Below are 20,650 nucleotides of genomic sequence, written 5' to 3'. Positions count from 1 at the left end.
AATGGATGCTCTGGAAAGAAGCCGAACCCTTTCAACAGTGGACAGGTGAACCACGTTAATGTGGAGGAGGTTGAAGCTCAGCCCGATGCAGTAATAGGTAAGTTTTTGGTTAAGTCATTTACTGCACTCGTTCTTTTTGATACTGGTGCATCGCATTCATACATATCAAGGGGATTTGTGGAAAAGTATAGCCTGCCCACTAGGATTCTTAAAACACCTATGCTAGTAAGCTCACCAGGAGCGGAGTACATGGCCAGTCAAGGATGTTTTCAAGTGCCATTAAGTATAGGAAGGCATGTTTTCCCAACGGATTTAATTATTTTGGAATCCCAAGGTCTGGATGTGATTCTTGGTATGGATTGGCTGTCGATGTATGGAGGAAACATCGATTGCGCCAGTAAGACAATTTTGCTCACAACGCCAGAAGGAAGAAGGATCAAGTATGTATTCCGACATGCGCCAAACAGGACACAAGTAAATTCCTTATCAGGAGTTGTGCAGGAGGAAGTACCAGTGGTAAAGGATTTTCCTGATGTATTTCCCGAAGAGTTGCCAGGCATGCCACCGGATAGAGACATTGAGTTTTTGATTGAGCTTTTGCCAGGCACTGGGCCAATATCAAAGAGACCATATAGGATGCCAGCAAAAGATTTGGTGGAAATTAAGAAGCAGATTAAGGAGTTACTGGATAAGGGATATATTCGCCCAAGTTCTTCGCCTTGGGGATCACCAGTACTTCTAGTGGAGAAGAAGGATGGATCATTAAGGATGGTTGTTGACTATCGAGGATTGAACGAAGTAACAATCAAGAACAAATACCCGCTACCAATGATCAATGATCTGTTTGATCGATTGCAAGGAGCTAAAGTGTTTTCCAAGATCGATTTGCGATCAGGATACCATCAGTTGAAGATTCGAGAACAGGATATACCTAAGACAGCATTCACCACAAGATATGGACTGTATGAGTATATCGTTATGTCATTTGGACTGACTAACGCGCCTGCCTATTTTATGAACATGATGAACAAAGTGTTTATGGAGTTTTTGGATAAGTTCATCATAGTGTTCATTGATGATATCCTGGTATATTCGAAGAATGAAGAGGAGCATAAGGAGCATTTGCGTTTGGTACTTGGAAAGCTCAGAGAACACCAATTATACGCCAAGTTCAGCAAATGTGAATTTTGGTTGAAGGAAGTAGGATTCCTCGGACACGTTATATCTGGAGAAGGTATAGCAGTTGATCCCGCTAAAGTTGAAACCGTGACCAAGTGGGAAGCCCCAACTACCGTTGGAGAGATCCGGAGTTTTCTTGGACTCGCAGGATACTACCGGAGATTTATTGAGAATTTCTCAAAGATCGCGAAACCTATGATGGAGTTGCTAAAGAAGGATACCAAGTTCAAATGGACTGAGGAGTGTGAGGCTAGTTTCCAGGAGTTGAAGAAACGCTTGGTTACCTCACCAGTGTTGATTTTGCCAGATCAAACCAAGGATTATGAGGTGTATTGCGACGCTTCACGTCGAGGACTTGGAGCAGTGCTTATGCAGGAAGGAAGAGTTGTTTCTTATGCTTCATGACAACTGAAGCCCCACGAATTGAATTATGTCACGCATGATTTGGAGTTAGCAGCCGTAGTGCATGCATTGAAGACATGGAGATATTTCCTCATTGGAAATCATTGTGAGGTGTACACGGATCACAAGAGTTTGAAGTACATTTTCACACAGAAGGAGTTGAACCTCAGACAAAGGAGATGGTTGGAGCTCATCAAGGATTATGATATGAAATTACATTACCATCCCGGAAAAGCTAATTTAGTAGCTGATGCATTAAGCCGCAAGAGCCATGTCAATACGTGAATGACGGGAGAAATACCCAAGGAGTTAGCAGGAAATTTTCGTGAACTATGTTTGGAAATAGTTCCGAGAGGCTATGTAGCAGCATTGGAGATTCAGTCAACATTGATGGACAGAATCAGAGAAGCTCAGAAATCTGACAAGGAGATTGCTTCCATAAAGGAGAAGATGAAAGAAGGAAAAGCTAAAGGATTTCGTGAGGATGAGCACGACACCCTATGGTTTGAAGACCGTGTTTATGTGCCCAATAACCCGGAAATTAGAAAGTTGATTTTGCAAGAGGCACATGATTCACCATATTCGATTCACCCAGGAAATACCAAGATGTATTTGGATTTGAAGGATATTTTCTGGTGGACCGGAATGAAAAAGGATATTGCGGAGTATGTAGCAGTTTGTGACGTATGTCAGAGAGTAAAGGCAGAGCATCAGAAGCCAGCAGGATTGTTGTAACCATTGCCGATACCCGAATGGAAGTGGGATAAGTTAGGCATGGATTTTATCACGGGATTACCAAGGACTCATTCAGGTTATGACTTGATTTGGGTTGTAGTTGATCGATTGACGAAGGTAGCTCATTTCATCCCAGTAAAGACCACTTACACCAGTGCTAAGTTGGTAAAGATATACATGACCAGGATCGTATGTTTGCATGGAGTTCCGAGGAGCATCGTATCAGATAGAGGAACCCAGTTTACCTCAAAGTTCTGGAAGCAGTTGCATGAGACTTTGGGTACTAGGCTAGAATTTAGTACAGCTTTTCACCCGCAGACAGATGGACAGACCGAGAGAGTCAATCAGATTTTGGAGGATATGCTGAGAGCTTGTGCGCTAGATTATGGATCTATTTGGGACGATAATTTGCCATATGTAGAGTCCTCTTACAATAATGGCTATCAGACCAGTTTGAAGATGGCACCTTTCGAAGCTTTGTACGGAAGGAGGTGCAGGACACCGTTGTCATGGGACGAAGTTGGAGACCGCCAGTTGTTTGGACCAGATCTGATTAAAGAGTCTGAACAGAAGGTGAAGTTGATTCGCGATAGGCTCAAGGTAGCCCAGTCCAGGCAGAAGAGCTACGCAGATTCTAAACGCAAGGAGACAGTTTACGAAGTTGGAGACAGAGTTTATCTTCGAGTATCCCCACTTCGAGGGATTAAGCGCTTTGGAGTTAAGGGGAAGTTAGCGCCACGATTTGTAGGACCATATCGAGTTTTGGAGCGTATGGGAGAAGTGGCCTACAAGTTGGAATTGCCAGAAGTATTGGCAGGAGTGCATGATGTGTTCCACGTTTCTCAGTTGAAGAAGTGTCACGCGGAGATGGCTGACATACCCTTGAGAGACACAGTGCCATTAGAAGCAATTCAGTTGGATAACAATTTGACCTATGAGGAAAAACCAGTCAAGATTCTTGAGTTTGCCAGCCGAGTTACTCATAGCAAGGTTATCAAGTTTTGCAAAGTTCAGTGGAGCCACCACACGGAGGATGAAGCCACCTGGGAGCGAGAGGAAGATTTGCTCCAAGACCATCCTCACCTATTTTCTAGCCAACCCGAATCTCGAGGGCGAGATTCATTTTAAGGGGGGTAGGTTTGTAACATCCCAAATTTTCAATTTGGAATGTTATACATTAGATCATCATGCATATCATATTTTATTTTGCTTTTGGTTTTGATCCTAGAAAATCCTAAGCAACTCAAGGACCCACGGAGAGAGTTGGGGATTTCGTTATTTACATATTTGAGTTTTCTCAAATTATGTAAACTGGATCATTTGATTTTATTTATTTTATCATCAATTATTTCTATTACAAAAATATGAGAGAGGGAATAAAATGACTTTCCCAAAATATAGAAATATTGAGGATTAATAAAAAAATCAAATAATTTTATTTCGGAGTTTTTCAGTATTTTTAATTGAATTTAGGAAAAATGCGCGTTTTTAAAAGTTGTAGTTTGGGCCTAGATAAATGTTCACTTTATCGGGCTTGATTTTAGAAACCCGGCAAAATTTATTTCGTGATTTTTGGAGTCCGTTTAGTATTTCTTTTTATTTTTCTTCCGAGCGGAATTATTAAAAAAAAAACCCCGGAACCGACTACGGGCCGTACTCGGCCAGGACTCCCTGGCCGGGGCCTTTATAAGGCGCCCGAGGCCTGAGCCGAGAGAGAGCCCAGCCGCCGCCGCCTAACCCTAGCCCCGCCCCAGCCGCCGCCGCCGCCCGCCGCCGGAGCAGCGCGCCGCCCGAGGTTCGCCGCCGCCTCGTTTTCCGTGTTGTTTAAAAAAAAAATCTGTTCGTCATTTTTCTTTTTCGTCGGATTTTTCGCGGTTATTTTCTGATCGCGATTTTTTATCCGATTTTCGTTTTAGTATAACTTTTCGCTCGTTTATCGAAATGAGGCGATTCAAGCGCCTGGAGTTTCGTCTCGAAACTCTCTTTCCGAATAATCAACTTAAACATGTTTTTGCTACTGTAAAATTTGCCCTAGATCCAGATTACTAGAACGAAGTTGTTTTCTTTCGCCGTTTGATTTCTTTTGCTTCATTCGATTTGATTCTTTTTGCAAAACAGGGTTCTTAATTTGAACTTTCTGGTTAGATCTCTTATTTGAGTTTTACCTGTGCATTAGATGAGTACTTATTGTATGCTTATTGTTTGTCTGCGATAGAATACCCGGAGTGCGCCGCCTGTTACTTCGAATCTCTAGGTTACGCGGATCATCAGCAAGGCAAGTAACACTTTGATCATACCTTTTCTACAACCCAGTTTTATTGCATTAGATCAATCTTCACACAATGCATGATTAGGATCTAATTAAATTGTGGGATGGGAAGTAGATGAGGTAGTACCTATTACCTGTTTATTATCAAACCTTTGGGATTTACTTCCACGTTTGCTTATTATGCCATGCTATGCTAGTAGACGTGGATTGGGTTAGTGATATCCATGACAGATGTGAGATTGATGATTAAGGGTTTATCTAAGGTGGCAACCTAACACACATCTAGGTGGATTGAGGCACCTGGGGATTCCAAGACTTGCCTGTTTTAATTTGGACCGCCACCCAGGCCCAAAGGGATCATGAGATTATTCATACTATAAACTTCCGTGTGCAGCCACAAGCCATTATGGGCTCTGGCATAGTTGACTAAGTTGTGCGAACTCTTACAGGGTAGACTAGCAGATGTAGGGGAAAGTAGGTGTACCGGTCTATCCGTCGTAAGGTGCTAGCGCTTCTGAAAGACTGTGTCTCGGTCATCCGTCTTCTCAAACACCCTGTAGTGCGAGAAACCAAACGGAGGCGATCGAGTCTTGTGGGGAAAAGTGCGCAAACCTCTGCAGAGTGTAACAAACTAATCATGGTTAGCCGTGTCCCCGGTTATGGACATCTTGAGTATCTAGTACCTGGATTATCATGTGAATCTCAACATGTTACTCTAAATTAATTTTGTGGGGTTTTTAATGATGTTACTTAATTGGGATTGAGAATGCTGTCAACCATTCTCAATGTTTAACAACCACCATGATAGTAATTAATTTTATTCCTTTGATGTAGGGAAAAATTGGCTTTACGCAAAACTGTAACCATAGAGCTTTCCACCAGCCAAATATACATATAGTATAGCTGTTGCATTCCATTACTCTCTATGTGTTACCTTGCCAGCATATTCCATGTGCTGACCCGTTTTCGGGCTGCAATGTTAATGTTGCAGACTTTTCAGACGATGATTGAGGAGTTTTAGGTCGTGGTTCTATACTCAGTGATGCCGTTGGAGTTGATGGACTCACTTATCTTCCAAGCCTTCCGCTGTTATCGTTATTAGATGGCCTTAAGCCATATTTATTGTAATAAGTTCTATTTTGATACACTCGATGTAATAAGTGTGTGATTGCTACTCTGCTATAAATCCTCCAAGTACTGTGTGGTGTCAGCATTACTGATCCAGGGATGACACCGGAGCACAGAGATCAGACTGTTTGAGGTCTGGTCGCTACACATCTAGGGTTTAGCCATTACGATCTCGAGGTAGATCAACTCTTGTAACCCTTATACTCATCAAAGTCAATCAAGCAGTACATAGGGTTTTACCTCCATCAAGAGGGCCCGAACCTGGGTAAACATCGTGTCCCATTCCTCTTGTTACCTTCGATCCTTAGACGCACAGTTTGGGACCCCCTACCCGAGATCTGTCGGTTTTGACACCGACATTGGTGCTTTCATTGGGAGTTCCTCCGTGTTGTCAATAGAAGGATCGATGGTTCGCCTCGTCATCAACGACAAAATCACCTCTGGAAGAGCCCTTGTTCCTAGGCAGATCCTCTAGATCGGCAATTCCGCCATAGGCGCCCGCCCGGCCATCAAGCCTGAGGCGGTCCCGGATTGCCAAAAATCATCTTCGAATCAACCCCGAAAGCATCGATAAGATGGATCCGACAGATGTCTCGTCTTTAAACAAATTGCTAGATCGCATTGCTGCCCCGGGGGTCGCAACAGATTACGACCTGATTGGGCTTAAACCCGATCAGAGGGAAATCAGGTCTCCACCTGTCACCCACCTGGTGACCGTCGTGGAAGAACAAGTTGAGGATACTGCCCCTCCTGTGCTGAAAACAAACTATGTTCGGATCTCCGAGCCCTACGAGCCGGACACTCACTTTCGAGAAGAGAGCATCTGTCCTCCGAACATAGATACAGGTGTTGAGTCTAAAAACCCCCAGGACACTCCGGATCCTGGGCCAATGACCTCAGAATTTTTTCAAAATCCAGATTCCACAATGGGTCAGGGTTCGGATTTAATCCCACCCACTCACCACAATCAATACTCTCCAAGCAATTCCGGTCCTCGAGACATATGCGATTTAATGTATATACGACAGCAACCTTAGGAAACAGTTCATCACTTTTGGGCTAGATTCCTACTTGTTAACAACAAGATTAAAGATTGTTGCGACGATGACACGGTGTTAGTCTTTCGCCGCAACTGTACGGATGAAGGCATCCTCAATGCCCTTAATCAACGCCACATACTGCACTTTGCAGATTTGGCACACATAGTACAGAAGTATTGCACAATGGAGAGCACCTGGAAAGCCCAAACAGCTCGGTGGGAACTACCGGCCTTTAAGCCACCCACCGGCCGGACAAAACGGATGCGCACTTACGGGGCGCCTAATCATTACTTCCCGGGAAGAAAAAATAAGCCCTTACCGGGACACAGAACTGTCCTTGATGAATGGCTTGACAAGCCCTGTCAGATACACGTGATGCCGAATTCCGAACCAACTCATAGCCTTCGAGCATGTTGGATACTCCGCCAGGTGGCTAAAAGCGGGGAGACTATTCTCACCAACACTACTCCAGCAACGCATTCCCCTGAGGATAATGACCTCAATGTGTTTAAGGTCTTCAAGACCTTTTCTTGAAACAGGCGGCGTAAAAGGACGCTCCGCGACCTTGCCGAAGTCAATCACGTAGCCGCAATAAATCCTTGGAACGATATGGTGATAACCTTTAATGTCAGTGACGAGCCAAGGGCCCGATCAGTCCGAGCACCAGCCGCTTTGGTTCTAAACCCAATTGTAGACGACTTTCGCCTCAATAAAGTGCTCATGGACGGCGGGAGCGGACTGAACCTCATCTACAAAGACACGCTCAATAAAATGCAAATGGACATGAGTCGCATTGAGCAAAGTAATACAACCTTTCGAGGAATTATCCCTAGTCGGGAAGCAAGATTCTCATGGAAAATTAAACTCGACTTGGTATTCGGCACGCCAGAGAACTATAGGTCTGAAGAGATAATCTTCCAGGTGGCCCCTTTCAGCAGCAAATATCATGCCTTGTTAGGGTGAGACGCATTCACATGCTTTCAAGCCATACCTCATTACGGGTACATGAAGCTCAAAATGCCCAGGCCCACTGGTGTTATCACTATTGCCAGTGATCCGGACATAGCACTCCGTGCCGAAAACAAAACCGCATCCTTGGCCCTTGAGGCACTGTGACTTCTGAAGTACCACTTAATGATATCATAAACAGCCGAGATGCCACCGGCCGGATTGCCAAATGGGCCATTGAGCTCTTACCGTTTGAAATAATATATAATCCACGCCGAGCCATTAAATCTCAGGTATTGACTGACTTCATCGCCGAATGGACGGAGGCCGAACTCCCTAAAGAGTACGGCACATATTCCAACTGGGTGATGCACTTCGACGGCTCTAAAATGCTAGCCGAACTTGGGGCTGGTGTCGTCCTGACATGCCCCACAGGAGACACGGTTCGTTATGTGCTCCAAATACTGTATATAGACTCTAATCACGCAGCCGAATATGAGGCCCTGTTGCATGGTCTTCGGATGGCCGTCTCCATGGGCATACAACACCTCGAGGTGCGCAGGGATTCAAACCTCGCAATATCCAAAATAAACGGAGAATTTAATGCCAAAGATCCGAAGATGGCGGCTTACCGCAACGCCGTACTTAAAATATCAGCTCGGTTTGAGGGGCTCGAGTTTCATCATGTGGCCCGAGAGTGTAATCAAGCAGCGGACATCCTTGCTCGCATGGGCACTAAGCATGATCCCCTCCCACCTAATACCTTTGTGGAGAGGCTCTTCAATCCATCCGTGGTATGGCAGGATGAGAGCAACAACACCAGTCCGAAGCCGATCACACCCCCAGATTCCGAACACAATTCCGATATCATTGGGGGTTCCGAAATAACACCATCGGCCCACGTAATCATGGCAGTTATCGCCCCATGGACCGAACCCTTCCTTGCCTACCTTAATAGGCGAGAGCTCCCTGAGGACCAGAATGAGTCTCGATGTATCATTCGACGCTCGAAAGCTACAAGGTTCATGAAGGTGAGCTCTACAAGAAAATTACTACCAGAGTCCTTCAAAGATGTATCTACGAAGAAGAGGGGCGGCAACTTTTGGCCGAAATCCATGCTGGTCTTGGCAGTTATCACGCTGCAGCTCGGGCCCTTGTAAGTAAGGCCTTATGTACCGGTTTTTTCTGGCCTACGGCCCAAGCAGATGCACAAGACCTCGTCCAACGTTGTGTAGGATGCCAGCTTTTCGTCAATCAAAGCCATATGCCGCCTACCGCCCTACAAACAATCCCCATTACTTGGCCTTTTGCGATATGGGGGCTTGACATGGTGGGACCCCTTAAAGGGGGAAGCCATAAGAAAAAATACATGCTGGTCATGGTGGATAAATTCACTAAGTGGATAGAGGCCAAACCAGTTAAAATGGCTGAAGCCGGACCTGTGATAGATTTCATATCCGGTGTCCACCGTTATGGTGTCCCACACAACATCATTACCGATAACGTCTCTAACTTCACAGCCTATGAGGTAAAAACTTGGTGTGCTAATCTGGGTACCAAGCTCGATTACGCCTCCGTCTATCACCCTCAAACAAATGGTCAAGTCGAACGGGCTAATGGCTTGATAATTAGTGGCATTAAACCCAGACTAGTGCGATCCTTAAAGGAGTCAGATAAACACTGGGTTGAGGAGCTCGAATCCATACTCTGGGGGTTGTGGACCACGCCCAATCGTACGACCGGATACACACCGTTCTTTATGGTGTATGGCGCAGAGGCCATCTTGCCCTGCGATATTATTCATGACTCACCTCGAGTATGCATGTACGAAGAGAGAGAGGCCAAGATCGATCGACAAGATGACTTAGATGGCCTGGAGGAGGAGTGCGATGTCGCAAAAGCTCGTTCAGCATTCTACCAACAACAAGCTTGAAGATACCAAAGCAGAGAAGTGCGGGCCAAGACTTATAATGTCGGTGAACTTGTTCTACGCCTACCAGAGAAGAAAAAGGACAAGCTCAAGCCCAAATGGGAGGGTCCCTTCATTATAGATGAAGTTCTCATTGGAGGAGCCTATCGCCTTTGTAATGCATCAGACAATCGCCTAGAGCCGAACCCATGGAATGCTGCCAGACTCTGAAGATTCTACGCCTAAGTCCGGAATCATTGTCTGTTACCTTTTTCTCTTTTCTCTCTTTCTTCTTTTCGTTTTTATACAACTTCTAGCCCGTGTTCAGATAAACCGCACACTTAAGGGGTATACATGCTTAAATGTACATCCCCCCAATACATGGGGGCTTCTAGTCACAGAAGCTTATTATTATTTTTCGAGCATCAGGCTCACCATATATATGTGTCATCTTCTCATGTCTTTTATTCACCACTATATGCACCTTTATGACTTAAGTTTTTGCCAAGCTGGGTTTCCTGGCTCCTGTGCTTATGCTCTACGTTCTCGCTTGTTCGGCTAGGGCATAAAGGGAGCACCTCTGCGATTGTTACAACCGGGTTATCCGGACGTGCACCTCAGACGGGTCAAGCCGGAAGCTAGCATTCTTAAGGGAAAAATAGGTCGACGGACAAAAGATGAACCACCCTCGTTGCGATACAAGCCCCCAAAATACAACGTGTGTTGTGATTTTTAGCATCACAGCTCAGGCATGCACAACAATGCATGCTGGCCCAGGGAAAGGAACCCTTAACGGAACTATTCTCTCTGGAAGATGTTCCTTACGATCAAATGTAATATAACATAACTCCCCAAATACAACTAGTCTGTTCAAGCAACTATGACCGGACTGCCTGGTTTCCAAACATACTTTGGTGTTTACCACAAGTACAGTATTCGTAAAGACTCCAAACTTTGGATTTCGGAGGTTAAAGCGGAAGGTCTGCCATGACAATCATTTTATAATTCGGCTGGAGATGCGTTTGTCGATAAAAGTATATTACTACTTGGACTCGAAAACTTCCTCCTCCTCTAGACGATCTAATAAGTTGTCTAGCTTACAATCCTGTTGCGAAAACTTGGCGGCTATCTTTACTTGGTCATATACTAAGCTAATAGGAATTTCCTGTCCATCTGGTCCCCGAGGCCCGACCCGGGCCATATCATTCGGATCAAGTCCGGTGTACCGTGTTTTCACCATGGCCCAGGCTTCTCGTGCGCCTTATCGGCATGCTGATATCTTCCATAGTCCAAAGCGGTGACGAGCTCCCTTGAATAAATTCACGAGTTCCTCCATACTTCCTCGAGGAGAATCGGCCGGCCATAAAGCTTTAGTAATGTTCCTCATTGCCTTCCGGGCTCGCGCATGCACTTTGGATAGCTCTTGTAGCAGATCACCTTGAAATTCGGACACCTCTCCTTCGGGCCGCCCGGTCAGCACACCTACAGAAATAAACTTGTTAAACTTACCATTAGGGGACTGTATGGAAGTAAGGTTATAAAGCATACTGAATATACCGCCTTTCAGCTTTCTGTTCTCTTTCAAGGCATCCACAAGTTGGGCTTGTTTGTCCTTCAGCTCCTCGGCCTGCTTGATGTTGCCATCTTGCAACTTGTTCTTCTCATCCCCGGTCCGCGTTAGTATACGTTGACCAATAGCCTCTTTCCTTTCGGCGTGCTTCTTATCTGCCTGCGCGTCCTTCAGTCTCTCTTCCAGCTGATCCGATGATTTTGCCGTCGTAAATAAATTGGTGTTTATTTCAAAAAACATGGCTGGTGCATGATTATATTCTCCGGACAGTAGCGAACATTACCAGTCAGTGCCTCCTTGGACTTCGCCAGTTCGGCGGTGACAACAGTTAGTTGGGTCCGCCATTTTTCCAGCTCCTGAGACAACATGTTGTTCTTCTCCGTGAGTACCTGATTATGCAAATGATCCTTAAATCAGTTGCATCAACTGCTCTAAGTCTCGGGGGCTACTGACACATGATCTTACCTGCATGTCCTTTGAAAGCTAGTGAGTGGCTCTAGCGAGCCCATCCCGAGCAGCTCGGATATATGCATCCGTTGAGCTGAAGGCATTGAATGCCTCTTCGGTGAAAGTTGGGTCATGCATAGCCGCCCTCCAGTCCCGGTGGTTCATCGCACTCTCCACTTTGGAATTGGTAGCGGATACATCATCTGAATCCTTAGGGAGAGTACAATCCAGCATTTCACCGGTATCAACCCTAGTCCTTTGGATAGGGTCCAGGTTTGGATTGGGTGATGCACGACCAGCGAGGCCTCCGGACATAGTCCGGCGTATGCTCTTCTTGAAAAATGTCGCACATCAGGAAATGTCACAGTTCGGTATATCTGCCAAGGGCATAGTAAAAACCATACCTTTTTGATAAAGGTGAGGGCTCGGCAGTATCGCCGTCCACCTTTCTTTTCGAAGATCCGCTCTGCGCAGGCGTCACCTTCTTAAGGGACGTTTCTGATGCGGCGTGGCGAGACGAGCGCCGCCCCTTTGGAATGCGAGACAGTGCGGTGGGTGAGGCACGATGAGAAAACTCTTGTGGAGGAGACATCTCCTGGGTACTTACGTGGGAGGAGGGGAGAAGGCCGGGATAATCGGCTATGATGGCCACTTCTGTGCCGTCATAGCTCGCCTGGTAAAAGACCCCCTCCTTGAGCTCTATGAATATATCCGGAACATCTTCAAATCTGGGATCCAGGTCTCGAACATGGTCCTCCGGTTGCGGGGCAGGGCTATAGATCCCCGCGACAACCTTCCTCCATTCTTGTTAAACATAGTCGGATTAAGTTCAACCAGGTGCGACTCAGGAAGAGGATTGTAAGGTTACAAAGCAAAAGCTCACCCAGCTAGGAGGGTTGTACATGGAAAGGCGCTCTCGGCATTTCAGGCGAGTAAAATCTTCTTTCTCCCCTTTATAAAGATCAGCCAACATGGTGGCTAAGGCGGTAAAATTGTCCGGACCCTTGCGCCCGCAGCATGATGCGTCATCCTCCCCATTGTAGTGCCACATGGGGTGTCCTCTGGATTGGATTGGCTGAACGCCTCACATTATTGAAATCGCCATTACCTCAATTATGGATAGTCCGGATTGGGCGAGTATCTTTATCTTGCTCATTAACTTCTTAATCTCCGGACTATCCTCCTCTTCGAGGCTCCAGGGACGCCAGCTGTGGCGTTTCTTTAACGGAGCATTGCGAAATTCGGGTAGGCCCCATTGGATTGGGTCTGGGAGAACTACGTCTTCAATATAAAACCACTCTGAGCGCCACTCTTCGGATGCCTTCTTCGGAGTGCCGGACAGGTATCTTGTCCCGGATATACGCCATACTTCGGCGCCGCCCACCTCGAATATAGATCCCTTTTGGGAGCGGGGGACGAGGCAGAAAAGTTTCCTCCATAACTCAAAATGGGCCTCACAACCTAAGAACAGCTCACAGAGAGCCATGAAGCCCGTGATGTGCAGAATGGAGCCCGGCCTGAGATTGTGTAGCTGGAGGCCGTAGTACCCCAGGAGACCTCGGAGGAAAGGGTGGATTGGAAATCCAACGCCTCTTAAAAGGAAGGAAACGAAGCACACTCGCTCACCTTCTGAAGGATTGGGGAAATTTTCCGCCAGGGCTTCACCATTTATGGAAGTTAATCCCGCCCAGACGGGAACCAGGTCCACGGGAGGAAGATATCCCTGCACCTGGAGCTTGGTCAGCTGGGCATGGGAGACCGAGCAGCTCTCCCAATCGCCTTTTTGGGGGCCATGAGGGCCTAAGGAAGAACTGGGAGCGCCATCCATGTTTGTGTGGTTCTCTATGGCTATCTCCAAGGATTTTTTCGCCTGGTTGAGAATGGCATCTGAGATTCAATCTCCTTAAATAAACGCCTTCCATACGCCGTCAAGGGCGTTATCTGTAAAGGTACTTGGACCCTTCGTATTCATCTGACATGTGGAAGAGAGGCGACGGTGGCACAGAAGTCGAAGGATACAACATTTAAAGTAAAGCCGGATACTGCATCATCATTGAGGAGTCAAATACAGTTCTTTTTTCTTTGGGATATTCAGAGGAGGAACCCGCCTTGCAATGCCGAAGACAATCTGCGCGTCGGACACGTCATCATTGAAGCCTGGTTCGGGGGCTACTGAGGGAGTCCTGGACTAGGGGGTCCTTGGGCGTCCGGGCTATGTGATGTGGGCCAGACTGATGGGCGGTGAAGATACAAGATCGAGGACCTTCCCCCGTGTCCGGATGGGACTCTCCTTGGCGTGGAAGGCAAGCTTGGTGCTTGGACATGAAGATTCCTTTCTCTGTAAACCGACTCTGTAGCCCCCCCCCCCCCCCGAGTCCCCCAAACCGGAGGGTTTAGTCCGTAGAGGCGATCACAATCATAATCATACAGGCTAGACATCTAGGGTTTAGCCATTACGATCTCGAGGTAGATCAACTCTTGTAACCCCTATACTCATCAAAGTAAATCAAGCAGTACGTAGGGTTTTACCTCCATCAAGAGGGCCCGAACCTGGGTAAACATCGTGTCCCCTGCCTCCTGTTACCTTCGATCCTTAGACGGACAGTTCGGGACCCCCTACCCAAGATCTGCCGGTTTTGACACTGACAACGGCCCGTCGAGGCCGAGACGCTCCCCGGCAACACGATGGACGACGCTGTGATGCGCGTCATCACCAGGGTTGAGGAGACCCTTGGCGCATGGCGCTTCAGCGCCACAGATCAAGATAGGCATGTCAGCTCCGACAGGCTGCAACTCGCCGCACAACAGATCAATTGCGCGCCGCAGAGCAAGCTAGGTGCGTCCGCGCCGATAGGTTGCGGCTCGCCACACGGCGCGACCGTTGGAGCGTGCTACCTCTTGAGCACTGCATTGGTTTTCCCTTGAAGAGGAAAGGGTGATGTAGCAAAGTAGCGTAAGTATTTCCCTTAGTTTTTCAGAACCAAGGTATCAATCCAGTAGGTGACTACACGCAAGTCCCTCGTACCTACACAAACAAATAAGAACATCGCAACCAACGCGATAAAGGGGTTGTCAATCCCTTCACGGTCACTTAAGGGAGTGAGATCTGATAGAGATAATAATAATAAGATAAATATTTTTAGTATTTTTATGATATAGATTGAAAGTAAAGATTGCAAAATAAAATAGATTGGAAATATGATAAAAGATAGACCCTGGGGCCATAGGTTTCACTAGTGGCTTCTCTCAAGATAGCATAAGTATTACGGTGGGTGAACAAATTACTGTCGAGCAATTGATAGAAAAGTGCATAATTATGAGAATATCTAGGCATTACGTCCGCGACAAGTAGACCGAAACTATTCTACATCTACTATAGCAAGATCACAAAAACTTTCTCAAGTCTTCCCGAAGGTTCTACTTGGCACAAACACTAATTAAAAGCATAAAACCACATCTAAACAGAGGCTAGATGAATTATTTATTGCTAAACAGAACCAAAAAGCAAGAAACAAAAATAAAATTGGGTTGCCTCCCAACAAGCGCTATCGTTTAACGCCCCTAGCTAGGCATAAAAGCAAGAATAGATCTAAGTATTGTCATCTTTGGTATACAATCCATAAATGGCTCTCATAATAGATTCATAAGGTAATTTAATTTTCTTTCTAGGAAAGTGTTCCATGCCCTTCCTTAAATGAAATTGGAATCTAATATTCCCTTCTTTCATATCAATAATTGCACCAATCGTTCTAAGGAAAGGTCTACCAAGAATAATAGGACATGTAGGATTGCAATCTATATCAAGAACAATGAAATCTACGGGCACATAATTCCTATTTGCAACAATAAGAACATCATTAATCCTTCCCATAGGTTTCTTAATAGTGGAATCCACAAGATGCAAATTTAAAGAACAATCATCAAATTCACGGAAACCTAACATATCACACAAAGTTTTTTGAATCGTGGAAACACTAGCACCCAAATCACATAAAGCAAAGCATTCATAATCTTTAATCTTAATTTTAATAGTAGGTTCCCGCTCATCATAAAGTTTTCTTGGAATAGAAACTTCTAATTCAAGCTTTTCTTCATAGGATAGCATTAAGGCATCAACGATATGTTTGGTAAAAGCTTTATTTTGATTATAAGCATGCAGAGAATTTAGCACAGATTGCAACAAGGAAATACAATCTATCAAAGAGAAATTATCATAATTAAATTCCTTGAAATCCAAAATAGTGGGTTCATTGCTATGTAAACTTTTGACCTCTCCAATCCCACTTTTACCAATTTTTGCATCAAGATCTAAAAACTCCGAGTCATTATCAAGATTCATATTGCAAAACAAAGATTTAATAGGAGACACATCAATCACTTTTAGATCTTCATCCTTATTATCATCAAAACTAGAAGAACGTGCTTTTATGAAGCAATCTTTTTAGCACGCATCCTAGCGGTTCTTTCTTTGCACTCATCAATGGAAATTCTCATGGATTTGAGAGACTCATTGATATCATGCTTAGGTGGAATAGATCTAAGTTTCAAAGAATCAACATCAAGAGAAATTCTATCCAGTTCCTAGCCAACTCATCAATCTTAGACAATTTTTCTTCAATCAAAGCATTGAAATTCTTTTGCGAACTAATAAATTCTTTAATACTAGATTCAAAATCAGAGGGAATCTTATTATAAATTCCATAGGAATTGTTGTAGGAATTACCATAATTATTAGAGGAATTACTAGGATACGGCCTAGGATTAAAATTTCCTCTATACACATTGTTACCAAAATTGTTCCTACCAACAAAATTCGCATCCATAGATTCATTATTATTCTCAATCAAAGTAGACAAAGGCATATCATTAGGATCAGAAGAAACACTCTTATTAGCAAATAATTTCATAAGTTCATCCATCTTTCCACTCAAAACATTAATTTCTTCTATAGCATGAACCTTTTTACTAGTAGATCTGTCGGTGTGCCATTGAGAATAATTAACCATAATATTATCTAGGAGTTTGGTAGCTTCTCCTAAAGTGATTTCCATAAAAGTGCCTCCCGTGGCCGAATCTAAAATATTTCTAGAAGCAAAATTCAATCCAGCATAAAAAAATTGTATGATCATCCACAAATTCAAACCAGGTGTAGGGCAATTACGTATCATTAATTTCATCCTCTCCCATGCTTGTGCAACATGCTCATGATCAAGTTGCTTAAAGTTCATAATATTGTTTCTAAGAGAGATGATATTAGCGGGAGGAAAATACTTAGAGATAAAAGCATCTTTGCACTTGTTCCAAGAATCAATACTATTTTTAGGCAAAGACGAAAACCAAGTTTTAGCACGATCTCTAAGCGAAAACGGAAATAGCTTCAACTTAACTATATCATTATCCACATATTTCTTCTTTTGCATATCACATAAATCAACGAAGCTGTTTAGATGGGTAGCGACATCTTTACTAGGAAGGCCGGAAAACGGATCTTTCATGACAAGATTCAGCAAAGCAGTATTAATCTCACAAGATTCAGCATCGGTAAGAGGAGCAATTGGAGTGCTAATAAAATCATTATTGTTGGTATTGGAAAAATCACACAATTTAGTATTATCTTGAGCCATCGTGACAAACAATCCAACACACAAGCACACAAGAAGCGAGCGAAAAAGAGGCGAACGGAAAAAGAGGGCGAATAAAACGGCAAGGGTGAAGTGGGGGAGAGGAAAACGAGAGGCAAATGGAAAATAATGTAATGCGAGGGATAAGAGTTTATGATGGGTACTTGGTATGTCTTGACTTGTGCGTAGATCTCCCCGGCAACGGCGCCATAAATGGCTAGTTGCTGGGAGATCAACTCTTGACTTGACTTGGTGCAACCTCCCCGGCAATGGCGCCAGAAATCCTTCTTGCTACCTCTTGAGTATTGCGTTGGTTTTCCATTGAAGAGGAAAGGGTGATGCAGCAAAGTAGCGTAAGTATTTCCCTAAGTTTTTGAGAACCAAGGTATCAATCCATTAGGAGACTACACGTAAGTCCCTTGTACCTACACAAACAAATAAGAACCTCGCAACCAACATCAGAGTGAGATCTGATAGAGATAATGACAATAAGATAAATATTTTTGGTATTTTTATGATATAGATTGAAAGTAAAGATTGCACAATAAAATAGAGTGGAAACTTATATGATAAAAGATAGACCCGGGGGCCATATGTTTCACTAGTGGCTTCTCTCAAGATAGCATAAGTATTACGGTGGGTGAACAAATTATTGTCGAGCATTGATAGAAAAGTGCATAATTATGAGAATATCTAGGCATGATCATATATATAGGCATCACGTCTGCGACAAGTAGACCGAAACAATTCTGCATCTACTACTATTACTCCACACATCGACCACTATCCAACATGCATCTAGAGTATTAAGTTCATAAGAACAGAGTAACGCATTAGGCAAGATGACATGATGTAGAGGAATAAACTCAAGAAATATGGTATAAACCCCATCTTTTTATCCTCGATGGCAACAACACAATACATGCCTTGCTGCCCCTGCTGTCACTAGGAAAGGACACCGCAAGATTGAACCCAAAGCTAAGCACTTCTCTATTGCAAGAAAGATCAATCTAGTAGGCCAAACCAAACTGATAATTCGAAGACACTTGCATAGATAACCATCATACATAAAAGATTTCAAAGAAGAATCAAATATTGTTCATAGATAAACTTGATCATAAACCCACAATTCATCAGATCTCGACAAACACACCGCAAAAAGAGTTGCATCGAATAGATCTCCAAGAAGATTGAGGAGAACATTGCATTGAGATCCAAAGAGAGAGAAGAAGCCATCTAGCTAATAATTATGGACCCGAAGGTCTATGGTAAACTACTCACACATCATCGGAGAGGCTATGGTGTTGATGTAGAAGCCCTCTGTGATCGATTCCCCCTCCGACGGAGCTCCGGAAAAGGCCCCAAGATGGGATCTCTTGGGTACAGAAGGTTGCGGCGGTGGAAATAGGGTTTCGTGGTGCTCCTGGATGTTTTTGGGGTATATGGACATATATAGGAGGAATAAGTAGGTCGGTGGATCTACGAGGGGCCCACGAGGGTGGGGGGCACGCCTAGGGGGCAGGCGCGCCTCCCTACCTCGTGGCCTCCTCGCTGATTTCTTGACATCTACTCCAAGTCCCCTGGATCACGTTTGTTCCAAAAATAACTCTCCCGAAGGTTTCATTCTGTTTGGATTCCGTTTGATATTCCTTTTCTGTGAAACACTAAAATAGGAAAAAAAATAACAATTTGCACTGGGCCTTGGGTTAGCAGGTTTGTCCCAAAAGTAATATAGAAGTGTATAAATAAGCCCATTAACATCCAAAACAGATAATATAATAGCATGGATCAATAAAAAATTATACATACGTTGGAGACGTGTCAAGCATCCCCAAGCTTAATTCCTGCTCGCCCTCGAGTAGGTAAATGATAAAAACAGAATTTTTGATGTGGAATGCTACCTAGCATAATTCTCAATGTAATTTTCTTTATTGTGGCATGAGTGTTCAGATCCGAAAGATTCAAGACAAGAGTTTAATATTGACATAGAAATAATAATACTTCAAGCAGAGCGAGAGGTGCGGCGCGCTGCACAGCAAGAGCGGATCCATCGGCGCTTTCCTGCTGTCGACACGGTGTCGCAGCTGGGTACACGTCCCGTTAGTACCCCCATTCCTCGCCAGGAGTGGGCAGAGGCCCTCTGTGCCGTACTTGCACCAGAGGGCGGTCGCGCCGTACTGATACGTCTCCAATGTATCTATAATTTTTGATTGTTCCATGCTATTGTATTATCTATCTTAGATGTTTTATATGCATTTATATGCTATTTTATATGATTTTTGGGACTAACCTATTAACCTAGATCCCAGTTCCAGTTTCTGTTTTTTCCTTGTTTTTGAGTTTTGCAAAAAAGGAATATCAAACGGAGTCCAATTGACCTGAAACTTCACGATGATTGTTTTCGGACCAGAAGAAGCCCCCAAAGCAAAAGAGTTGGACCAGAAGAGCCACGAGGCCTCCATAAGGGTGGAGGGGGCGCCCTTCGACCTTGTGGGCCCCTCGTGGACTCCCCTGACTTGTTCTCGATGCCAGCACCTCTTATATATCCCCAAACTTCCAGAACGGAACCTAGATCGAGAGTTCCGCTGCCGCAAGCCTCTGCAGCCACCAAAAACCACTCGGGGCCCTGTTCTAGCACCCTGCCGGAGGGGGAAATCATCGCCGGTGGCCTTCTTCATCACCTCGACGCTCCCCATGACGAGGAGGGAGTAGTTCACCCTCGGGGCTGAGGGTATGTACCAGTAGCTATGTGTTTGATCTCTCTCTCTCTCTCTCTCTCGTGTTCTTGATTTGGCACGATCTTGATGTACCGCGAGCTTTGCTATTATAGTTGGATCTTATGATGTTTCTCCCCCTCTACCTTCTTGCAATGGATTGAGTTTTCCCTTGAAGTTATCTTATCGAATTGAGTCTTTAAGGATTTGAGAACACTTGATGTATGTCTTGCATGTGCTTATTTGTGGTGACAATGGGATATTCACGTGATCTACTTGATGTATGTTTTGGTGATCAACTTGCAGGTTCTGTGACCTTGTGAACTTATGCATAGGGGTTGGAATCCATTTTCGTCTTGACTCTCCGGTAGAAACTTTGGGGCACTCTTTGAAGTACTTTGTGTTGGTTTGAATAGATGAATCTTAGATTGTGTGATGCATATCATATAATCAAACCCACGGATATTGAAAGTGCTAATTATCGACTAGAGGGGGGTGAATAGGCGATTTTTATGAAAGTCTTCAAAACATGGAAGTTTCGAAAACAAACGATAGAAATGAACCTATTAACATGCAGCGGAAGGTAGACTACACTACGCAAGCCATAATCAAGTATACAATGAAGTGAAAGCACGAAGACTAATAGCAGCTAGGCAGTATGGATCATGATGGAAGATAGTATGAAGCC

Source organism: Triticum urartu, chromosome 1 (assembly GCF_003073215.2).
Source record: "Triticum urartu cultivar G1812 chromosome 1, Tu2.1, whole genome shotgun sequence".
NCBI classification, from domain to species: domain Eukaryota; kingdom Viridiplantae; phylum Streptophyta; class Magnoliopsida; order Poales; family Poaceae; genus Triticum; species Triticum urartu.
The sequence above is the reverse complement of the archived record's forward strand: the minus strand, read 5'-3'. Positions refer to the sequence as shown.